The sequence below is a fragment of the Bubalus kerabau genome, chromosome 14 (assembly GCF_029407905.1).
Source record: "Bubalus kerabau isolate K-KA32 ecotype Philippines breed swamp buffalo chromosome 14, PCC_UOA_SB_1v2, whole genome shotgun sequence".
NCBI lineage: Eukaryota > Metazoa > Chordata > Mammalia > Artiodactyla > Bovidae > Bubalus > Bubalus kerabau.
In genome coordinates this window covers 55,726,615-55,750,219 of record NC_073637.1, presented here as the reverse complement: position 1 = coordinate 55,750,219, position 23,605 = coordinate 55,726,615, and the positions used below count along the sequence as shown (strand labels likewise).

Sequence of the window (23,605 nt, the reverse complement as noted above, 5' to 3'; positions counted from 1 at the left end):
CAAGTTCTCCCTTTTATAGTCATGAATAAATAGCTGTATCTGGCCCCTCCTACCAAAAAAAAAAAAAAAAAAAAAGAGAGAGAGAGAGAAAAAAGAAAAACAATAGAACAAAAGGGACTTGTGGGTCTCAGGATTTTGAGGCAATATAATCCTCATTCAGGACTGCTACTCTCGTGCATCTTCTGAATAAGCCAAAAAGCAGCTCGTTTTGAGTGGAGCCTGGAACAAAAGAAAACTCTGCAACAGCTACAAGTTGCCATGTTAACAGAAGTTCCATAAATGCCTGGAACAAAAAGTAAGAAAATACACACCTTTCTGTCCTAGCTGCTGCTGCTACTGCTAAGTCACTTCAGTCGTGTCTGACTCTGTGCGACCCCATAGACGGCAGCCCACCAGGCTCCCCCGTCCCTGGGATTCTCCAGGCAAGAACACTGGAGTGGGCTGCCATTTCCTTCTGTCCTAGCAGATTGGCTCTATTAAGTTGTTCTGATGCTTTACAAGGCCGCTTACCGCTCCAGTCGGCAGCACGGTTTCCCGCCTTGAGCGGGAAGATCTGGCCGGGATGAAAGCTCCCGAGTTCTCCCCCAGGTCTTGTCTGGTCTTGTCTGAGCATGCGCCTAGTCCTGGGCATACGTGTGGCTTTTAAACACCTTGTGTGCGGGCGATTTCTCATAACCTGCTTCATCTAAAGAAACACTATCTTCAGCTTTTTCCTCTCAGTTACTCAAGTTTCCTGTTTTCTTTGCCAGGAATCTTTGTCCCAGGTCGCAGAGAGGTTTTTCACTTGTCTTTCAATGTTTCGAGGACGCCCGCTACATAGAAACTTTTCCTCTCAAGAGAGTTCCAGTTTCCCTGTAAGAGAGCAGTTCTTCAGGCAACTTCTAGAAAAACTGATGCAGTTTCACGAGAAAGTCTACTCTGCTCTTCGTGGAGCCTGGCCGCACGCTGGGAACCTGGGCTGCCTTTTTTCGAGACCGCTGGTGAGTCCTGGCTTTTATTTGATATGGCGTTCACTTGGTTCCTGTAAACCTCCCACTGTTTTCCAGAGTTCCCACAAGTTGTTTCTGACACTTTTTGCTCATTCCCCTCCCCCTGTTTTTGTGGAGAAATGAGCCCCGAGAGTTACCTACACTGCCATTTTTGCTAATGCCATACCTTTTTTATACTGACTTTTGAAGTCAGGCAGTGAAAGTTCTTTTTTTTTTTAAGGCTGTTTTTTACTTTTTTTATCTTTTGCTTTACGTATCTTAGAAATATTTTGTAACTTTTGAAATAGTCTGCTTAGACTTAATTACCATGAGCTTATAAAAGAGTGGACACAAAATTTTTCGGTAATTTTTTTTTTAGTTAACTCAAAATTCTGTGGTTTTGTGTGTGTCTCTTTTCCCACTTCTTTTGTCAACTATAATTCTAAGTATTTTTGTTACAATGCGTATACTTAGTTTCTTAATTTCATTTTTTACTTTTTTTTAAGGGGTTATTTATTGCTAAAGTATGGAAATACATTTGGTTTTTGTATGTTGATCTTTATTCTGAGTCTTTATTTAGCTCATTAGTTTTCATAGATATTTTTTGTGTGTGTAATTCTTAAGATTTTCTTTATCCATGTTCGTACTACCTATGAATAAAGCAGTTTTAAACGTGGACTTTTTTTTTTTTAATCTTGCCTGATTGGCTACTTGCTCTGGCTAGAACCTCATGTATCGTCCTGAATAGAAGTGGTGATGGAAGACATTTTGTCATGTTCTTGATTTTAGGAAGAAAAAGTCGTTCTTTCACTATTTTAGTTTGTTGAGACATTTTTGAGATACTTTCCCAGAAAAATAGATTTTTCTTGAGCCATTTCCTTATTAATTACAAGTGGCGTATTTTCATGTGTTTGATGATTGTTTAAAAAAGAACAATAAACACTCTTTTGTTCTATCACCAGCCAAAAATAATTGACATATTTGCATTTAGAGACTGTGGATATTAAAAATGTACTTATTAGTTATTAACAGGAGTGTCAGTTTAATTACCAAGAAATATAAGTAATTATCCATTTATTCTAAAGCTCATATGAGTTACTTGAATTATCAGATTTTATGTATTTAATAAGCCTGAATAATAAACCATCTACTGTTATTTTTCACCAAGCCTCTTTTCATATTCTCTTAGAGTTAGGTCCACTCAGATATAATCTTTATAGATTAATATGTTGCTCTGTGCCTGCATAGTGTCAAATATGCAAGTAAAAATTATTGTAAAGAAATGTTTTAATGTTAGTTGAAGTTATCTCTGAGTGGATAGACAATCATATATCAAATGACTAGGAAGGAATACACTAAAATGTTAACTATAGTTATATATCTGTCGGATTATGATTGATTTTGGTATTTTATATGCATATTTTCAATTTTATTTTTGAAATATTTTAATATTTAAATAGGTTAAGTAATTCAACTTGATTTTAGCAAAGAATAACACCTCATATCTTTTCCCCAGGCTATCATTATTACATGGATAATTTTTTTCACAGATTTTACACATTTTTTTAAAGTTGTCTTCCTTTTAGTCATCTAAATGTCTTAGGAATATCAAGTGATAGGAGCAGATAAAAAGGGGTAAGTGTGAAATGTATCATAAGAGAGAAATGGCACCCAGGAGAATTCTAGGTGGTGTGTAAACAAGCATAGGAAAAATCGAACATTTAACTTAACCTTATTTGCTATTTGTATTGTAGTGCTATTTTCCCATAGATCTTGAGTATTTTATGCAATCTGGGTGTAACATAAATACATCTATATTTTTTAAATAGTTTATAAGAGACATCATGTGAAAATTGTATGTTCCATATTTGAATTAGTACTGGGCAGGGAAATGAGACTTGGCAACAGTGAATAAGGGAAGAGTAGAACTGGAACCAGGGGGTAACATGAAATCATAAGCCATAGTATTTTTCAGCATACTGTAAAGTATATTGAACTTCTGCAAGACTAAGGAGATATTTAAATCACCTATAATTTTAGTGATTCATGGATCCACCTGGATTAAAGTTGGGTCTCTTCACACATAAAGTTATTTGAACTGTGTTATAACAGTCCAAACCAGCCAACCTCTCTTTGTATTGTGCTTGTGATTTATTTGTACAATTTTCAAAGTTTGGAATATTTTGAGTCTCTCTGAATTATTCACCATCTGCTTGTCTCCTTTGAGTGCAGAAGTCACCATTTGCTCTGTTGTTGCTCAGGAGCCAATTTGTTTGTATGATACTCCAAGGTTTACTGTGCATCTGCACTATTGCATATTGGAGTTCAGAAAAATATGTCTCTGAAGCTTAGTTTATATATTCAACCAAATGCAATTATTTGGAAAATACAGAATGATCTCTGTACTAAAATTTATCTGCTCTAATCTAGAGAGAGTTAATATATTCAGTGATCAATTCCATGCAAGGCGTGTAAATTTTACATAGACTAACACTAACAGATTGCAAGGAATCTAATGAGTGAGTTTCTGTGTCTTCTAGGACCTATACAAATATGCAACCATAATAAATTAGAAGAGCTGGAAAAAAGAAAAAAAAGGTACGCACACTCTTCATATGGTAATTACCCAAGTGGAGATTATACTAAAATAGGTGTTTTACTCAATTTCTAAAATAAATTCACACATTTTTTACCTTAAGAATGGTAACATACCTGGAATATTGCCTGAATATAAAATCATTGTACAGGTGTTTTCACTACAGTGAGGGATGTTGAGAGAGAATATTCAATTCAATAATTCAGGAAGTTTCAAAAGGTATTACAGTAACCTAGAGTTGGCAGTTATGCATAATTTTCATATGCAGTTGCATAAAACTTCCTAATTCTAGGCATCAACTCAAATTCCGAGAGCTTATAATTTGATTTTTATTGAAACCAGCACCTTGGTAATAATATATGGTACAGCAATATATCTGAGTAACATTTATACGTGAGATATCAACATGATTAAAAATATTATTAACAAGAAGTCTGAATTTCCTTCTCCTGAAAAGCATAGAATAAAAGTACATTCTTTCACTTGTTTGTCTACTCTTTTCCAAATGTTCACAAAATAATGCAAATATAATCCTCCAAAGAGAAACGAAGTGCTGTTTTCAATATCAATAAAAGAGATGCAGTAATTGAACATTAAATGTTGCTGCTAGAATTTATGTCTAGGTTGAGCAGTTAACCAAATTGCGATCTGTTATAAAAGATAGCTGTGATTGCTATCTATATGAGCCATATTGCCCCATTTGCACAATGTTGAAAATTCAGTAGTACTGGACTTTACAGTGTCTACTTTGTGTAACTGTCAGGGTGAGGGGCCAGGATCTTCGACGGTGCATTTTAAGATGTTGCTAATTCTGGACACCAAATCCTCCAAAAATTTCAATTTTACTGTTTTTATCATTTGTGGTATTGAATGCTCTTACTTGTTTTCCAGTATTCTGGGTTTTAAGTTTTCAAGACAAATTTATTATATCACTCTTACAGCCTACAGTCCTCCCATGGAATAAGGATAGAATATATAACCAAAGCTGTTACAAACTCCAGTATTGTTGCAAATTTCTAGATGGCAGTTAAATGTTTCAGTTAGACTAGTTCAAGTGATCCCTTAAAATGGTGCAAACTGACAAAAATACTCTGATTTATACATTGCCTCACTTTATTTCTAGTATCCTGTTTCTCTTTATGGCATGGAAGAAGATGGGTAAGCCAGCATATTTTTTTATTCTTTAAAATGGAAATAAAAATAGTAAAAATAGACTATAACCCTGCTTTTCAACAGTTTAACTTGACTTTAAAGACACACAACACCCCTTATATGGGTTAGCTGACTTCCAAAGACAATGTGAAACCTATCCACCATTCCCTTCACTGTCTACCATGAGAAGAGGGAATGCTTCTTTCCTTGAATCTGAACTACTTGTGACAGTTTCTGACCCAGTCATTAAGAAGACCTAGCAGCCTAAGGTCTCAGGAAGGAGGGAGGAGGGTTCAGGATGGGGAACACATGTATACCTGTGGCGGATTCATTTTGATATTTGGCAAAACTAATACAATTATGTAAAGTTTAAAAATAAAATAAAATTTAAAAATTAAAAAAAAAAAAAAAGAAGACCTAGCAGCCTAAGGTCTCCATCATAGAGTCCTAAGCTGCCAAGAAGTCCAAGTTGTCCTGCTAGAAAGAGCATATGATGAGGCCTTGGAAGATTAGCTACAACAGAGAGAGACCAAAAAGAATAGCACAGAAGCAACAGACAGCCCAGCCACTATCTGATTATACCTGCTTAAGAGAACTCAGGCCAGACAGATAAAACAATCTGTACTAGCTCATTCTGGCCAACCCACAGAATCATAGAATAGAATAAAACGGTTGTTGAATGAACCACCAAATTTAAAGTTACCTGTTACTTGACAATATTGAAGCGAAATAACATATTGCTATCACACACACACATACACAAAAAATCTTACAGTGTGTGTCATTCATTTGGGGATAACATGGTGGGTAGAAGCTGGAAGCTTCTTGATAAGATTTAGGATTAAAGGAAAGAAGGAAATTATTTGAGCTGAAAAGAAAGGGGCCTAAGTTATAGTAAACAAAGCAGTCAATGAACGCATCATGAAAGATGAAAGGAAATCTAAAAAACTTGTTGATCTGGTTAATGAGATATAGAGGCAGAATGTTAAGAATGTAAGCTGTTTTATGGTTTTGTTTGGTTTAAAACAAAAATCTGTCGATGATAAAGTATATGAGAAGCCAGATGAGCTAAAAAGGAACTGCTCAATTTGTCAGGATAACTGAGAGGAAACATAAAGAAGCAAGGATGTTCTGACTTCAAAAATAAAACTTTGTATTCGTTTCAGTTTTTCTAGAAGACCAAAAAGAATAGAAAGTAGGCAATAGACTCAGAGCAAAGGTCAAATCTAGGCCATTGCCGGTAAAACTCAACCTTGAGATAAATTTTAAATCAAGGATTACTGTAAACTCCTTTGTTAAACATCAAAAAAAATGTTATTTCTAAACATTTTCCCCTAGACATAAAAGTCTCTTGATCAAAAATATGATTTCTAAGAATCTTAAGGATACTTTACCCCAACAGCCTCACAGGAGAAAATGGTGGCGAAGGTTTTACCTTTGGAAGAAATGAATGGTATTTTTAATCTAAATAATTTTATTATAATTTGACACTTGTTGTTAAAGGAATTATACCACCTTATACTGAAAGGAATAAATGAAGTTCATAATGGCAAAAGTTGCCCTGGGACCAAATCTATAAGCAGGATGCAGGCTGAAGTTAATGAGCTGCAACTTGAGTCATTTCTTAGACAAAAGTGAAGTTAACTCTGAGGACAAAGTAAGGGCTGGAGATTGGAGCCAACATCTGTGGGGAGCCACATCAAAGGAAGTGGAAGTTCTAATCAAGGAAATATATATATGTATCCAAATGGCTTTGGGATGCTTATTCTTCTCTTCCTACTACTTTCCACTTACATCCAGAGTGAGAGCCTGCTATGGATTATTTGTCCCATTCACTGTTGTGTGTTGAGTGAATGGAGTACAGAAAACCTGTCCCTATTTCAAAGTCCCTAGCTCAAAAATGTCAATATCCAAGGAGATAAAACAAATCACACCAGAGGACCCTCATCTACACTGTTCGTATTTTAAAGTAGGGATTTCTAGAGTTGAAGCTGATACTGTAAAGGGACGATACTTTTGGGGGTCTGGGGCTTCCCAGGTGGCTCAGTGGTAAAGTGTAGGCCTACCAGTGCAGGAAACACAGGAGACACAGGTTCAATCCCTGGGTCAGGAAGATCCCTTGGAGGAGGAAACTGCAACCTACTCCAGCATTCTTGCCTGGAGAATCCCATGGACAGAGAACCATGGTGGGCTACAGTCCATGAGATCACAAAGAGTTCAACATGACTGAGCACTCACACATGCACACACACAAGGGAATGGGTATACTTGGCACATGGAAGGAAATAAATTGTTAAGTCCTGGAGGTGGATGGTTTCAAAATGTCTGACCCTCACAATAGGCAGATGATATTCTATAAATTGGGAGGTGGGACATATGTCTTTCCACTTGAATTCAGGCTAGAATTGTGACTAATTTGATAAATAGAATGGAGAGGAAGTGGCATTCTGGAAGTTCTTAGCCCAGGCATTAAGAAAAGCATCAAGTCAGAACAGAATAAAATATTTGCAGATGATGTGACCTGCAAGAGACTAGTCTCCAAAATTTACAAACATCTCAAGCTGCTTTATATCATCAAAATGAACAACCCAATCAAAAGATGGTAGAAGACCTAAATAGACATTTCTGCAAAGAAGACATACACATGGCCAAGAGACACATGAAGAGATGTTCAACATTGCTAATTACTAGAGAAATGGAAATGAAAAGTACAATGAGATAACACCTCACATCAGTCAGTATGCTGCTTTTGCTGCTAAGTCACTTCAGTCGTGTCCGACTCTGTGCAGTCCCATAGACGGCAGCCCACTAGGCTCCTCTGTCCCTGGGATTCTCCAAGCAAGAGTACTGGAGTGGGTTGCCATAGTATGGCTGTTATCAAAAAATCCACAAACAATAAATGCTGGAGAGAGAGTGGAGAGAATGGAGCTCTCCTTCACTGTTGGTGAGAATGTAAATTAGTAGAACTACTGTGAAGAACAGTATGGAGTTTCCTTAAAAAACTAGAGAGCTGCCAGATAATCTAGCGATCTCACTCGTGGGCATATATCTGGAGAAATACATGGTCCAAAAGGATACATGCACCCCAGTGTTCATTGCAGCATTGTTTACAGTAGCCAAGACATGGAAGCAACCTAAATGTCCATTTAAAGAGGAATGGATAAAGAGGTGGTACATATATACAGTGGAATATTACTCAACCATTAAAAAGAATGAAACAGTGCTATCTGCAGCAATGTGGATGGACCTAGAGATTGTCATGCTGAGAGAAGTCAAAGAAAGAAATACCACATGATACTGCTTAAATGCAGAATCTAAAAAAGAAAATGATACAAATCAACTTATTTACAAAACAGAAACAGACTTAACAGACCTAGAAAATGAAATTATGGTTATTAGGGGGTGAAGGGTGTGGGTGAGGAGTAGTTAGAGAGTTTGGGATTGACATATACATACTGCTGTATTTAAAATAAATGACCAACAAGGTAAAAAAAAAAAAGAAAAAAAGGAGTACAGGGAAGGTCTCCAACCATACCCACCCCCCAAAAAATATATATATTATTAAGGTAGCTTCCTCTTCTATACTCTTGTGGCTGCAAGAAATCAGGCGGGAAATTCAGGCTACTCATGTAGAGAGGTCCTGGATGATGAGGTATCAACTAGAGAAAAAGCCACTTGGAGAAGTGCAAGATTATAATTAACCAGCTTCAGCTTTAATCCCAGTTCCCATTTGAGATACTGCAACCACTTGAGATACCTGAAGCAAGATAAGTGACTCAATCAGCTGAGCCCCATTTGGATTGTGACATAACAAAATAGTGGTTTGTTTAGCTAGATATTGACAACCATTTTTGCAAAGGGTCATATATTAAATGTTTTAGAACTTGTGGTCCACATATGGTCCCTGGCCATACAAACCTTTAAAAGTATGAAAATCATGGTTAACTTGCAGGTTTACAACCAAGGCCACAAGCTGTGGGTATTTTCTCAGCACATATTTTAAGCCCTTACATCTTAGGCTTGTTTGTTATGGTGCAGGATGTAACCAAAATGATTTATAACCATAGTTAAATCATAAGAGGGAAATTTAACAGCACATTTAAGAAGTTAATACAAGCTAAAATAAGAACAATACACTTTTGTTACATTTTTAAAACAAAATAAACTCATACCTAGAAGGTAATATTCTTTGATTTGATTTCTCAAACAGTAGCACAAAAGAAAAAAGTGTATTAAAAAGTAAATAACCACTATTTCTGGGAATAAAAAGTAACATTACAATTTTAGTTTAAATATATTCTAGTTGATTGAATAGATTGAATCTCTGAATTCTAACTTGCTGCCTATAAATTGTAAGGTAATTAGCCTCCAATTAAAATAAATAAATTTATATTAAAATATAAAAATAAAATAAATTTCAAAACAATTAGTTCTTTACCAAAAGCACATGTTTCATTTTACCTGGCCAAAATCCATCATATTAACTGACAAGAACTTTCTAACCCACATGTATACCAATATTTGTATTTAAGACCCTGTGACTCCTTATTTGTCTTGTTATAAAACAAATTATTTTAGTTTCTACTATGGGATATAGCAGTTTAGTTCCTGTGTGGGGAAAAATAAAATGTTTACAACATGTACTTTGATGGAGAATGATCATCTGAAGGAAATAAGAGTAAATGGTAAACACTTTTTACCTTGTGTTTATGTTCACATGGTCATTTTTGTAGAGTAACTACTCAGAATATTTGGCAATTGACTGAAAATAAGGTAAGACATAATTAGGTGTCAAGTGGTTGTTATGATTGGAAGTTTAGAAGAAGGGTATTTATTGCTAAACTTTTTAAAAGTTGATTTGTTACTCATCTTCTGTATTTGTTATTTTTGGTATAGATTTAAATATTCCAAAAAATTGAAATCTTTCATTTGTTGTGCCATCAGTTATTCAGATTTTTTATTGCATGGCAAAAATGGATAAATTATCTAGTAATCAAAGAAAAAATATATATAGTAGAATAAAATGAAAATTTGGATGCTTGCTTCTTGGAGGGAATGTACAGAAAATTTAGAATATATTTAACATAAGTGAAATTCAGAATTAAGATTAGTAGTTTTATTCTTTATAACGATGTGTGTTAATTGATGGACAACTAAAGAAAACTCATTTTACAAGTCTTCACTTGGAATTTTGCTTCAAAGTTATTTCTTAAGTATGCAGTCACAAAGCGATTTCATTTTCCTCTTATAATATATATATTATATTATATACATACAATATGCATACAATATACCAGACATTTTTGTTCATCATTGTTGCATAATAGTTTGCATTGTTATAGCCCTATAGCATCAATTTCAATCTGGACCCTACCTGATAAACATGCCAAATTGTAGATGATCTTTTCCCTGCATTCTCTTGCCCATACAAAAGTACAGCATGCCAAATTACTATTAGATTTTAAAACTTTGTAAGGAGAATAAATGTGCAGCCCTTGAGATTTTCATAAAAATGCACAAAACACTTCAAAACACCTATGCTAGCAACTGTAAAATTTATGATCCCAGTTACGTTTATTAGACAATATGAAGGAAATATCCTTTCCTGTTTTTCACAGGGAAAGAAGACAAAACTATTATTATAACTAACAAAAAGGCAAAGAAAATGCATATATTGTTTGATCTACATTTAGAATGCTTATCAGCCACAAAGTTTTCCACATTGTGCTTCTCTAGCATAATCCACATCTTGATCAAACTGTCACATTCATTTATTTTTAGTTTGTACATTCTGACTAGTAAAATTTGAGAGTTATAACAAAGACAGCAAATTACTTTGTCTCAATTCTGAGAAAAAGAGTATCACTGATTACATTACCTAACTTTTCGATTCCAAGATTTCCCACATCACCTTCGACAGACTTCAATGTGATATTCCTCAGATACTCATCTGGTGCTAATAAACATTTCTCATGGAACACCCAATGTCACACACCTCTCTCTTTTAATCAAGTCATTGTTTATTAGTGCCAGCCCATGTGAACCAGACTGTATTGTAAGAATTAAGTTTTATTATTTAGAATTCAGTACTTCCTCTGAGCAGACTTCTTTTTATCCATCTGCACAAGATACTTCATTATGTTTCCTTTTTTTTTTTCTTTTTGTTTGTTCTTCCTGTTTCAGGAATTCCATGTAATTCCCCTTGTTAGAATTGTTGATACATTTCTTGAGTAGAAAGAACTGTACGATACTGGATGCTTGGGGCTGGTGCACTGGGACGACCCAGAGGGATGGTATGGGGAGGGAGGAGGGAGGAGGGTTCAGGATGGGGAACACATGTATACCTGTGGCGGATTCATTTCGATGTTTGGCAAAACCAATACAATATTGTAAAGTTTAAAAATAAAATTAAAAAAAAAAAAAGAACTGTAGCAACATTTCTGAGAAAAGAAAGCCCACTAAAAAAAAAAAAAAAAACCAAAAACTGACACTGATTTCACTAATTGCATGTTTTATGGTGATAAAACAATATAGACATTTTCAAATACTATTTTTAAAACTATTAATTATTTTAAACTATTATTCATTTACCAAGTACAAGTGCCTTAAGAAAAATTTCATTGTAATTCACTTGTATCTTTCATGTTGCCAGTAAAAAACTGAGCATAAATAAATACTTAATACATATTTGTGAATTAATCAATAAAATCATGCTTTTATACTTTAACATATATCATTTGCACTTACATATATGTAAGAGTAAGCTTTCAGTACCTAATCTTTTTTTTTTTTTTTTGCATATTCTGGCCTTTCTCTTTGAATTCTGAAACCATTTTTTAAGGTTTGAACAAAAGAAGCACTTTAACAAAATATGAATAACCAAAGTTATTTCTCCACTGTCAGGGAATCTTCTACATGAAAAGTAAAACACTAATCAAAATTATTATTATCATCAGCACATGTAATTATAATTTTTTTCTAAAATAAAACATAACTTTAACCAATATGAAACAAGAGTTAATATATTTGATATATTTATAGCTTGCAAATCTAAACGAGAAAAAAGTTAAAATACAATCCAAATGCTTAAAGGACATCAACATAAGACTAAAAATACACATGGATAATAAATTATGAATGCAAATATAAACATTTAAAAAGCATTAAGTGTAAGGTAGCAGTTTTCACCCATCAGATTGACATTTTTTAATGATAATCAACGCTTTTGAAGGTAAGGAAGTATGTAAGACATTCAAAGCCAATCAGAGTTGTGTAAATTGATGACATTTATGAAAATATTTAAATATCCCATGTACTTTAGTATTCCCATAGTAAGTAGTCCTTGGGAATCTATCTGATGAGAAGAAGATTTTAAAATGTCAACCAATCCTATATATGCCAAAGAATTTATGCAAATATCAAACACTTAAGAATAACTGAAGTTTCAAACCATAGCAAAATAGTAAATAAACCACCTCTTCCACCCTGAGATAGTTACACCTCTCCCACATGCTTGCTAGAATATGCAGCTACAACTTCATGTTGCCCACTTTTGAATTAAAGCCTCATTGGGTTGCTTTGAACTGGCAGTACCTAAGAATGATGCACACACACCAGAAGGATAATAATCTGGAACTGTTTATTGTCTAGTTTTTACCTTAGGAAGCCCAGGCCGACAATGTGGAAAATTACTGAGTTATGGAGTGCTTGCCCTACAATGTCAGAGACGATATGTATTCACTGTAAATGTCTTCTTTCTATGTTATTTATATAAATGTGTACTTTTTAATACATACGGAAAATGCCAGTTCTTCCTTTGGTAGTCACCATTCTCCTTTTACAATGAACTTGAGCAAATAGGTTTTTATTGGCTTGTTATGCAAGTTAAGCATTGCAGAACATCTTTTATATAATTTGATTTATTATTTTGATGGCAAAACTTTCTCAATCTCCCCAGTTTTAGCAAAAATATCATAACTTGAACCATAGTTACAGTAAGTATATGCAAAACTTGGTTATGTATACATAAATTCTGTCTGCACCATTTATTAGCTATATGCTTTGAGTAGTGATATTACTATTTAATTGTTTCTTCATCTATAAAATTATAGTAAATAATAATGTTGTGAGGACTGATTCACTTGATGTATATAAAAAATTTGGAACAATGCCTGGCAGAGAGTAGGTACCATATAAATGTTATTAACCCAGTAACTTTCACGAAAATACAGATTGCTTGCTACACACTTTTTTCTTTTTCATGTGTGGAACTTTTACTCAAACAGGCATACAGAGAGCTATGATTTGACTAGCTTTATTGTCTCTCTGTGTATTATACAGTGGCCTACCTGCATACACATTTCTTTCAATACTATTTTGCATAAGTGGGAGTTACTTCCTTCTGTTTATCAGCTATTTATTTCTAACTACACCACACACACACACACACACACAGACACACGCTTTTTGTATACTTACCAGAGGAAAATCATAGTGTTGCCAGTTTTAGGATGTTGCAGAGACAAATATACATGAAACTTTATTTCAAATATTACATATATTCAAAGAAGAGTATAAATTGTTTTTATATGAGATGTATAGGTTAAAATCATAGCAGGATGATGTTGTTTCAGCTTTTTCACCTGAGGGTATTAGTGAAAATTCACTAAAAGGAAAAAGAAAGAAAGCAACACCATATACCATTGCTGTTATAGGACTTGTTAAAGGTTCTTGAGGGTAAAATTTGGAGATTCATTCCTTCCACATTTTTGCATGCTCAAACACTCCTTATACTTGCAGATTTGGTGGTCTTCTATCCATCTTGATGTACTAAAATCCTGCCTTGGTAGAATGCTCTGACAGGCATAAATTGATATTATGTGTTTCCTGGAAATATGTTTTCTATGTCTTGATGGTCTTAGGAGTACCTGATCCTAAGAAAATTATGCTAAATGCTGCTCAAATCTGCCTATGAAAGACAATCTCCTTTAATATCGTTAGCTTCTCTGTTGAAATGCTTTGAAAAGTAAAATGTTCCTGTTATATGGCCTTTTAGTATTACAGACTTCCTAATATCTTTTCTCATTGATCACTTTGCATAAGCCAAACTTAAAACTCAGGATTTTAAACCCATCCATTAACTTGCACGAATTACACTCACTGCCATAACTATTATTCATTCATGGCACCTCACACTGACATAGTATTTTACCCTACAACCAAGAATGCTCTTAATACCTCATAATAGTTACTTTCTACAGTAGCATAGTATTAGCTTTAATGTCTTCATCTGAAGACAGTATATAAAGTGACCTGAATGTGATTCTGTTTAATATATCATCAGGGACCTGTACAGTAGTTTTAAGATGACAAATAGTAACTATGTAGTTATATACCAAATATTTCCTTTCATAAAATTTGCTATTTCTTCAAAAGTAGCTATAGCCTATGCCATCATTATCCTGTTTAATGAATTCTTTAAATTTTTCTGAAAATCAGATTCCTGTTATAATTAATTTTCTTGATGGCTTAGAATTAAGATTATTTTTTAAATGCCAGTTTAGCATGTAGAAAACACTGGCAAACCGTATAGTCTCATTCTGAACAATTTATTTTATTGGTTTTAGTATTTATGTTTGAATCTGTTATGGTCCAACCAGGAGACAGAAACCGCATAACGGTTGTTTTAACAGACGTTTATTATAAAGGTTAGTTCTTAAAGTACTAAAAAGGCTTTATTAATTATATACTAATATGTAACCAATTACTCCTTTACCTAATGACTTAAAACAATCATGATTTATTTTTTCTCATGATTCTGTTGGTTGCCAGGGATCATCTGGTCTGTTCTTCTATTCCAAATGGTCCAACTTAGATAATTCATACAACTTCATATATCTGGGAGCACAGCTTGAGCTAATCAATCCTAACAGCTCAGAATGTCTCTGACATTTCAGGGTAGCTGAAATGTCAGGGTCTGCTTCTCTCAAAGCAGCATAGTTGTACTTCTTACATGGTAGTGCAAAACTTCAAATGAGCAAGTATAAAGTCGCCAGGCTTCATTCCTGTCCCATGCTATTGGTCAAGGCATGTTGCAGTGCCAACTCATCCAACAGGAGGGGAAGTAAACTCTACCTAATGGGAAGAATTTCAAAAATGTACAAGGATGGGAGAATAGTTCACAATTATCATTGAAGACAAGGCATTAAAAAGAAATATGAAGTACATGGAGGTTGTCTGGTGGTACAAAAAGAAGATGGGGATAATTAAAACTTAAAAGATTAGAGCAGAAGCGACATAAGGCTAGAACTCAGACACCTAATAAGAAGGTACCACTCAGCTGGTACTGTCTTCTCAAAGCCAGCAGAGGGACCCATGGATGGAACCAAACGTTTTATATATTAACACATCAACTCTTAACTGAATCTCATTCTGTCTTACATGAATGCTGGCATCTCTGAAAGTATATGATAAGGATGGTTTTATTGACTTTTTAAGAAAAGGAATCACGTTTTTACTGGAACGAATTGTCCACTGTGTGTCACAGTTGTGAATCAAAATAGAAAGCAATAGAGAAAAGTCAATGGGTAGAAAACAGAGAGTCTATTCTCCCTCTAGCTTTTTCTCTTCCCTCTTGTACCCACTCTATATGAGCCTGACCAAATGGCAGCAGACAGAGCAGAAATGTGGTTTACGGACTCTCTGCACCGGCAATATAAAAGTCAGAGTACTTCAGTGGATAATTAAAGGTGAAACATGTTATAAATTAATTTTCTATGAAGTTTTAAAGCTAATAAAAGACACATTCCCTGATGTTGACTTTTGTAATCTCTCCAATGTTTAGTGACCCTTACCTAAATATATTATTAAAAAGTTACATGATTTTCCTGTGCTAAAAAATGTATTAAGTCCTATGAGTCTCACAAGTCTAAAGGCAATATCAAAATTAAGTTCAGTGATCACATTATTTTAATAAATTCATAAGACTCCAAGGATGGCTACTTATAAAGATGTATTTGCATATTTAAAGTCTGTATATATTTTTGTTCTTTTCTTATCAGTATCATTAATTTATACCATGGATATATAATGCGCCAACATGAAGAGTTCAATTCTACCACAGAATTATGAGAAATATTTTACTTGTGCATATTTTATTTTAATGAATATTTAAATGTGTCAAATACTTAAAAATGTGTTTGCAGAATATTTGCAGTAAATAATTCTTGGTTGTGGATAGCAGACCCACCATGCTTATCTTTAGAAAAATAAATGAAGCCTCACATTTGTTTCAGCACAGTTATTATGGTCAGTCCTCTGTTCTCTTTTTACTCTTTAGTTTGCTCTTACTATTAATGAAAGGAGAGTTCTGCAAACAGTTGAATAGGTTGTAGAAAATTTCTTTTGTGTAACAACCTGTAGGTAGATAACTAGAATTTCAATATTTTAAGAAATTAATTATTATACCTATTTGAAATTAGGATAAGAAAGAATTTGGTATGTGAATGACTTTAACATAAACCTTGTAGCTGAGCAATGAGACTAGAAAAATAAAAGTTTACACTGCATACCTAAGACTCTCATCATATAGTATTCTTCATGCAGACTGAATTACTTTTATTTTTTTTTTTTTTTTTTTTTTTCCATTGTATGGAATACCACATTTATTGTATTCATTCTTTTTTTTTTTTTTTTTTTTTTAATTTTATTTTATTTTTAAACTTTACATAACTGTATTAGATTTGCCAAATATCAAAATGAATCCGCCACAGGTATACATGTGTTCCCCATCCTGAACCCTCCTCCCTCCTCCCTCCCCATTCCATCCCTCTGGGTCATCCCAGTGCACCAGCCCCAAGCATCCAGTATCGTGCATCGAACCTGGACTGGCAACTCATTTCATACATGATATTTACATGTTTCAATGCCATTCTCCCAAATCTTCCCACCCTCTCCCTCTCCCACAGAGTCCAGACTGAATTACTTTTAGAACAGGTATGCTTTTTCCATTCTGACTAAATGGACTGCTGGTCGGCATGGCTATAATTACATGATGTCAGTCTTCCCTGCACTAGGTAGAGATTTTCATTTCATACATCATTCACAAAGAGCAGCAGGGATTCCACAGGCATCAGTTCACATTTCAATTGTTTTAAACTCTAGGAGTTGTTTTTAAGTTAAAAAGAATCAAAGATCATGTAGTCAGTCATTATGACCTGCATCCGTATAATTTTAAACCAGGAGATTTACCACTCACTTGGGACAAGACACAGCAAGAACAGTGGAAAGAGGAAAGAAGCTACTATCACAATGTCTCAGTCTTTTATGAAGAAACATTTTTTTGTTTTATTGTTCTATGTGAAATACTGCACTATAAATGATGCTTTCGCAAGTGTTATCTCTGATCCTCTGAATACTTAAGGGGGAAAGAGATACAATGTATTCTCCATCAAAATGCATTCACATCAACAGGTTTACAAAGGAAGTCATAGCACAGACTCTTCTGGTGAATTCTTTTGGTGCCTTGCAGCAAGCAATGGGAATGCTGCACTCAGCAATTTAGAAAATCCCTCTATTGGCTCTCTTTGATTTTGTGTAGCCATAGAGAAATTGTAAAGTAGGCTAAGTTCATATTCTATATTCAAATGTTCTCATTGCCCTTATGGTACCCCCTCTCTCCATGTAACATTGAATTTATAATACTGTTTTCTGGTTCTGATTCTTTGTTCTCACCATCTGAAAATTCTAAAAACTGAGGTGTAGAAACATTCCCTAGAAGTTCTCTATTTTATTGCTCATAAAATTCAGTATGCTTTTGTGCAACATTAATAATGCATGGATGCATGGCCATCCACTTATGTTTGAAATGATTTTTATATTGGGGGTAATAAATTTATGCTGTTTGAAATTTTCTAAATTTTAATATGTAAACCTTGTAAGATTTTTAAAATTTTCTTCAATGTTATGGTTATCTTTATTTATGGTATGAAGAAAGGATAGAAACTATAAGCATGAAAAGATCGATTAGAATTAAGGAGAAGGTATCCTGAGCCCAGAATGCTTGGTTAGAATCCTGTCTCTATGATTTGTGCCTGAAGAACTTCAACCTCCCTGTCTTTCCATTTCTCATCTCAGTGAGAGAGTCAGTAATATTCACCCCATAGAGTTTTATAAGGTTTAATGTATTAGTGTTTTTAAAGTATACTGCTATATTTACAGTAATTTTGAGTAACTGGTATGTGTTAAGTACTACATATAATCCTCCCAAGGACACAGAATTAGTTGATTTTGTTTATTGCTGAATTCCTGTTATTAACACTTAAAAGAGTACCTGGTACATAGTTGAAATTTGAACCACTTTTTATTACTTGAATTTCAATTCTTTACTGTTCTCCTGAAAATCTATTTCCTAGTGATTTTTTGTTTGTTTCTTTTTGTTTTGCTCAATGAGGCACTATTTAGCTGTTAAGGGACTGTTCGGCAATGAAAGGTAGGAGAGGAGAAGACAGGGTATTCCTCTTACTTCAGCTCTCCCAAGTTGATTTTTCTGCAGTGGGTGTGTGTTCTTTGTTCGCCTGGTTGCTTGTGCAACTCCTTCCTGGGAGTTCCTATATTGTTACAGATGGTCTGGCTTCTGAGTTCTAGTAATACTATTTCATTTCTCTGTTTATCCTATCCTGGATGTTAACTATCCTCTCAGTTGCTGTTCTTTATGGCACTTCACCATCTCCTCTTTGTCTTTTCAGCTCCTGTATTATCTAAACAGTTACCTCTGTAAAATTGTGACTGAACAAAATACCTAGAATGTTTATTTCCTTGAAAGGCACTTATTGATACATTGTTCAATAAATAAATGCTGCCCAAATGAGTTAATAAGGCAGCAGTTACAGTGATACACTATACATTCTGATTACTGAGGTTGTGACATGTTCACTCAATGAGGAGAAAGTTGTAGTTCAGTGTGGGAGTCTTTAAATGAAAGGTGCCTTAGAAATGAGACAGTCTTCCTAATATTACAATTTTGAGAGTAATACAGGAGAGAGAAATCAGGCTCTATTTCTACAGACTGAAATTTAAAAAAAAAAAAGGATAAGAAGATCTCAGACTGAAACAGTCATAGTAAAGACTTTTACATGTGTGTATGATACTTTGAGACTGGTCCAGGTTCATCATCTTTCCCAAATAAAGAGAAGAAGAAGGAGGTCCTTCTTGGTTGTCCAGTGGTTAAGACTCTATGCTCCCAATGCATGGGGAATGGGTTCAGTCCCTGGCTGGGGAACTAAGATTCCACATGCCACAAGCCCCAGCCAAAACAAACAAACAAGCAACAACAACAAAAACAAGCAAAACAAAAAGACAGAGGAGGGGAAGGAGAGAGGAGGAGAACAATGAGCCTTATAGAAGTAAAGCCATATGTTAAGAAGAATAGCCACTATAATACATGTCACTAGTGCATCAATTCAAGAGGAGGATGAATAGAGTGTGAGGCTAATGCAAGACATTAGGGATGTAGTGAAATGTCTTTCTCCTTTATTTCTTTCCAGTGCCCTAATAGAGTAGATTCCCTACTTCCTAGAATGTGCCTTTTCTTTGAATGAGCACCTTTCTGTGAATTAGAGTTTAAGTTTTGGTTTTCTTTTGTTTCTCTTCTTTATTATTCAAGTACCATCTTATAAAGAAACAATCCCATTTTAATAGAGAATAGTAAGTTAAAAGTAAATCAATGATTTTTAGCAGTGAAATTTCACATGCAGGAAAATTCTCATGAGAAAAATAGTTTAGCGACTAGGCGCTTTCCCATCACTCCTAAAGTCATATAAAGTAAGAAACTTTCTACACATTTTTCATAGAAGCTATATTTTGTTGCTAAATTAACTTTCAACATATCTAATATCTTCATAGTAAACATTGTGTTTACTGCATAAACATTCTTTCTATCCTCCTAGCATCTTCATAAAATTATCCTTTTATGTAAACAGAATTGAAATAATTCAGATAAGCATTTCCCTTTCTCTAAATACAGCATTAACTACCCATGTACTGAAACTAGTATTACGTTAATGCTCAATCTTTGATTGACTTAGGCTATCACTATTTCATGAGCTGCATGACTTAGTAATAACAAGCTTCAGTGCACCTCCTGTAACTGAAAAATACGATAGGGTTTGCTGTCAGCCAAACTCCTAATACTCCTAAGGACTCAAGGATTGTCCCTTGGATGACTCTATTTCAGGGCACCTGTATACACAAGTGAATCATTTAATGTGATGTTTCCCAGAGCTCATTGATATTATTTTGAATGTGGCAGCAGTAGTACCACAAAAAAAAAAAAAAAAAGAAAAAAAAAAGAGCATTTGCTACAACTCTCACATCCATACATGACCACTGGAAAAACCATAGCCTTGACTAGACGGACCTTTGTTGGCAAAGTAATGTCTCTGCCTTTGAATATGCTATCTAGGTTGGTCATAACTTTCCTTCCAAGGAGTAAGCGTCTTTTAATTTCATGGCTGCAGTCACCATCTGCAGTGATTTTGGAGCCCAAAAAAATAAAGTCTGACACTGTTTCCACTGTTTCCCCATCTATTTCCCATGAAGTGATGGGACCAGATGCCATGATCTTCGTTTTCTGAATGTTGAGCTTTAAGCCAACTTTTTCACTGTCCTCTTTCACTTTCATCAAGAGGCTTTTGAATTCCTCTTCACTTTCTTCCATAAGGGAGGTGTCATCTGCATATCTGAGGTTATTGATATTTCTCCCGGCAATCTTGATTCCAGCTTGTGCTTCTTCCAGCCCAGCGTTTCTCATGATGTACTCTGCATATAAGTTAAGTAAGCGGGTGACAATATACAGCCTTGACGTAACTCCTTTCCCTATTTGGAACCAGTCTGTTGTTTCATGTCCAGTTCTAACTGTTGCTTTCTGACCTGCATATAGGTTTCTCAAGAGGCTGGTCAGGTGGTATGGTATTCCCATCTGAGTTTAAACTGTTCTGACCTAAAGAAAAGAGCCACCTGGTATTTTGACTCCTACTTCTAATAAGGCTATCCACTGAGCCACCTTGAATACAGGTAGTTAATTTTAGGCCTTACCAGAAGTGAAGGTTGTGTGGCCAGTCTTGGCAAATTTCTGGATAATTTAAGTAGATTGCTGCAGTGTCCAAGCAGCATATACTACCAACAGAAACTCCAGCAAAGAACCAGTCTGGAGGGCCTGTTTCAGAGGCACGCAACTTCAGAATGCAAGGCTGCTATTTGTCTCTACACAGATATGTTTTTCTGGTAGGCATGGATTTATTTTTGAAATAGTGCAATCTTTTTAGACCTCCTGAGCTAATGAGTTTTACTTGTGCTTAAGAGCACTACTGAGAAATTATCAGCATGAGATTTAGGTAGATAACTTTAGATCCATTCCTTTAAATTTGAATAGGCATAAAAAGAAAAGGAAGCCTTTAGAATGACTAACCTTAAATGCATGTAGCTTGATCATGACATCAAGAGTAGGGGAAAATGATTATTTAATTTCAAGCTGTTAACATTTATGCATGTGGATTTGCAAGTTTGCCTACAAAAATATAAAAGTCTAAAGAAAAGAAGTTCCTGAAGGAGAACAAGACAGAAATACCAATTCTAAGCAGATTGAATGGACCTAAGATTCAGATTTTAAGTATTAACTTTAGTTATGTTTTCCTAAATGCTGTCATTACTTTGCCAACAAAGGTCTTCTAGTCAAAGCTATGGTTTTTCCAGTAGTCATGTATGGATGTGAGAGTTGGACCATAAAGAAAGCTGAGCGCTGAAGAATCGATGCTTTTGAACTGTGTTGGAGAAGACTCTTTAGAGTCCCTTGGTCTACAAGGAGATCAGTACTAAAGTCAATCCTAAAGGAAATCAGTCCTGAATATTCATTGGAAGGACTGATGCTGAAGCTGAAGCTCCAATACTTGGGCCACCTGATGTGAAGGACTGACTCATTGGAAAAGACCTTGATGCTGGGAAAGATTGAAGGCAGGAGATGAAGGGGATGACCGAGGATGAGATGGTTGGATGGCATCACCGACTTGATGGACATGAGTTTGAGAAAGCTCCAGGAGTTGGTGATGGACAAGGAAGCATTGGTGTGCTGCAGTCCATGGGGTTGCAAAGAGTCGGACAGGACTCAGTGACTGAACTGAACTGAAATGCTGTTTACTAGCTGTTTACTGTTTACTCGCAGTTTACTTCATTACATGATACATGAATATCCCCTGAAAGTCTTCTCTAGGAGGCAGGGTTCTTGGAACTAAGAGTATATTTTTAGCCCAGATATAGGAAACACATAAAGCTAAATAAAAGTCTGTGTACAGTTGAATAACACTTGTTGCTCAGTGAGTTCAACTCGTTAATTTTTAATTCTGAACATATTGTTAATTCTGAAGAAAGCATTAGCCAATTTAATGTACAGATGCACTTGAAAACAAAAATCTTCATAGACACTTGCTCCCTCAGATATCTCTGAATCTTTGATACAGTGTTGGGCATCACACAGAGATTCATTCTGAAAACATAATTTTGCCCAAACTTAATTCCTCTCAGAGTGTAATAAGCTTGCTTTTAAACTTGATTGTTGTGAGCTCTCTAATATTTCTACCCTATTAAATAACAATATGAGGTACCTCAAGACTTGGCCTTAATCTCATTCAAGTTTTGGGTCTCTAAAGGAACTGTGATAGTTCCAACAAAAGATACCTCATATCCAAGCAGCTGACAGAACTCAACCACCACATGAGGTTGAAGAACCACTTTGTCTAAGACAAAGTGCTATAACAAATTGGAACATTTTAATTCCCTTCTATTGTTAACATACTAAGGCAGAATATTTTTATTTCAGACTTGAATTCCTTTGAAATTTAACTAGTGAGAGGATTTAATCTTTGAACTTTAATACCTCCATGTAAAGTTCATATTGCTAAGGGGCGTATATTCAAGTTTATGGCATGTCTATGGTGTTGACATTTTATTATTGAATGGCCTTATGTATCTTATTATTAAATTTCTTAATGGAGTCATTTAAACTCATTGTATAATTCCTAATAGGCTATGTTGTAATCTGAATAAACTTAATTTGAGATGAGAAATGGAATAGAGAATACATTTTCAGCCTTAGAGCAGAGTAGATTTGACATGAAATTAAATTAGTGCATTATTCATATCTATTTCAGATTCCCAGACAGCAAAATGCTAACCATTCTCAAAGAATGAGAAGTTGTTTTGGGAGAGGCAGTATCAGGAAGGTGGGAGCAGGCTTATACTGTTGCTGCTGCTGCTGCTGCTAAGTCACTTCAGTCGTGTCCAACTCTGTGCGACCCCATAGACGGCAGCCCACCAGGCTCCCCCGTCCCTGGGATTCTCCAGGCAAGAACACTGGAGTGGGTTACCATTTCCTTCTCCAATGCGTGAAAGTGAAAAGTGAAAGTGAAGTCGCTCAGTCGTGTCCGACTCTTCACGATCCCATGGACTGCAGCCTACCAGGCTCCTCCATCCATGGGATTTTCCAGGCAAGAGTACTGGAGTGGGGTGCCATTGCCTTCTCCAATTAAGGTATGATTGGCATACAAAATCTCTCCATATATAACGTGTACAATTTGATGAGTTTGGAGATAATATACAGTCTTGAAACTGTCACCGTAATCTATCCATAACCTCCACAAGTTTCCTTCTGCTCTAATATTGTTTAAAAAGAAAAATATTTACTTAAATGGAAGAATATTGAAATGCAGAATAACGAGGTGATTTTTTTGTTAATTTAGCAAGAGTTTATCATATCCCCTGTGTATTCAATTTAACTTTAAATAATTTGTATCAAGGGTGTCACTATTGAACTGGTTGGTTAGTAATCCTTCTGAATTAT

At 35.0% G+C, this 23,605-nt stretch overlaps 1 long non-coding RNA gene across 1 annotated transcript; it reads left to right on the top strand.

The window, feature by feature from the left end:
* Positions 1–522: 522 nt before the first annotated feature.
* LOC129627276 (uncharacterized) lies at positions 523–23,261 on the top strand. The gene is made up of 4 exons (XR_008702516.1): positions 523–980; positions 3,509–3,566; positions 4,688–4,722; positions 22,917–23,261. It is a non-coding gene; the product is annotated as an uncharacterized LOC129627276 (long non-coding RNA).
* Positions 23,262–23,605: the final 344 nt, after the last annotated feature.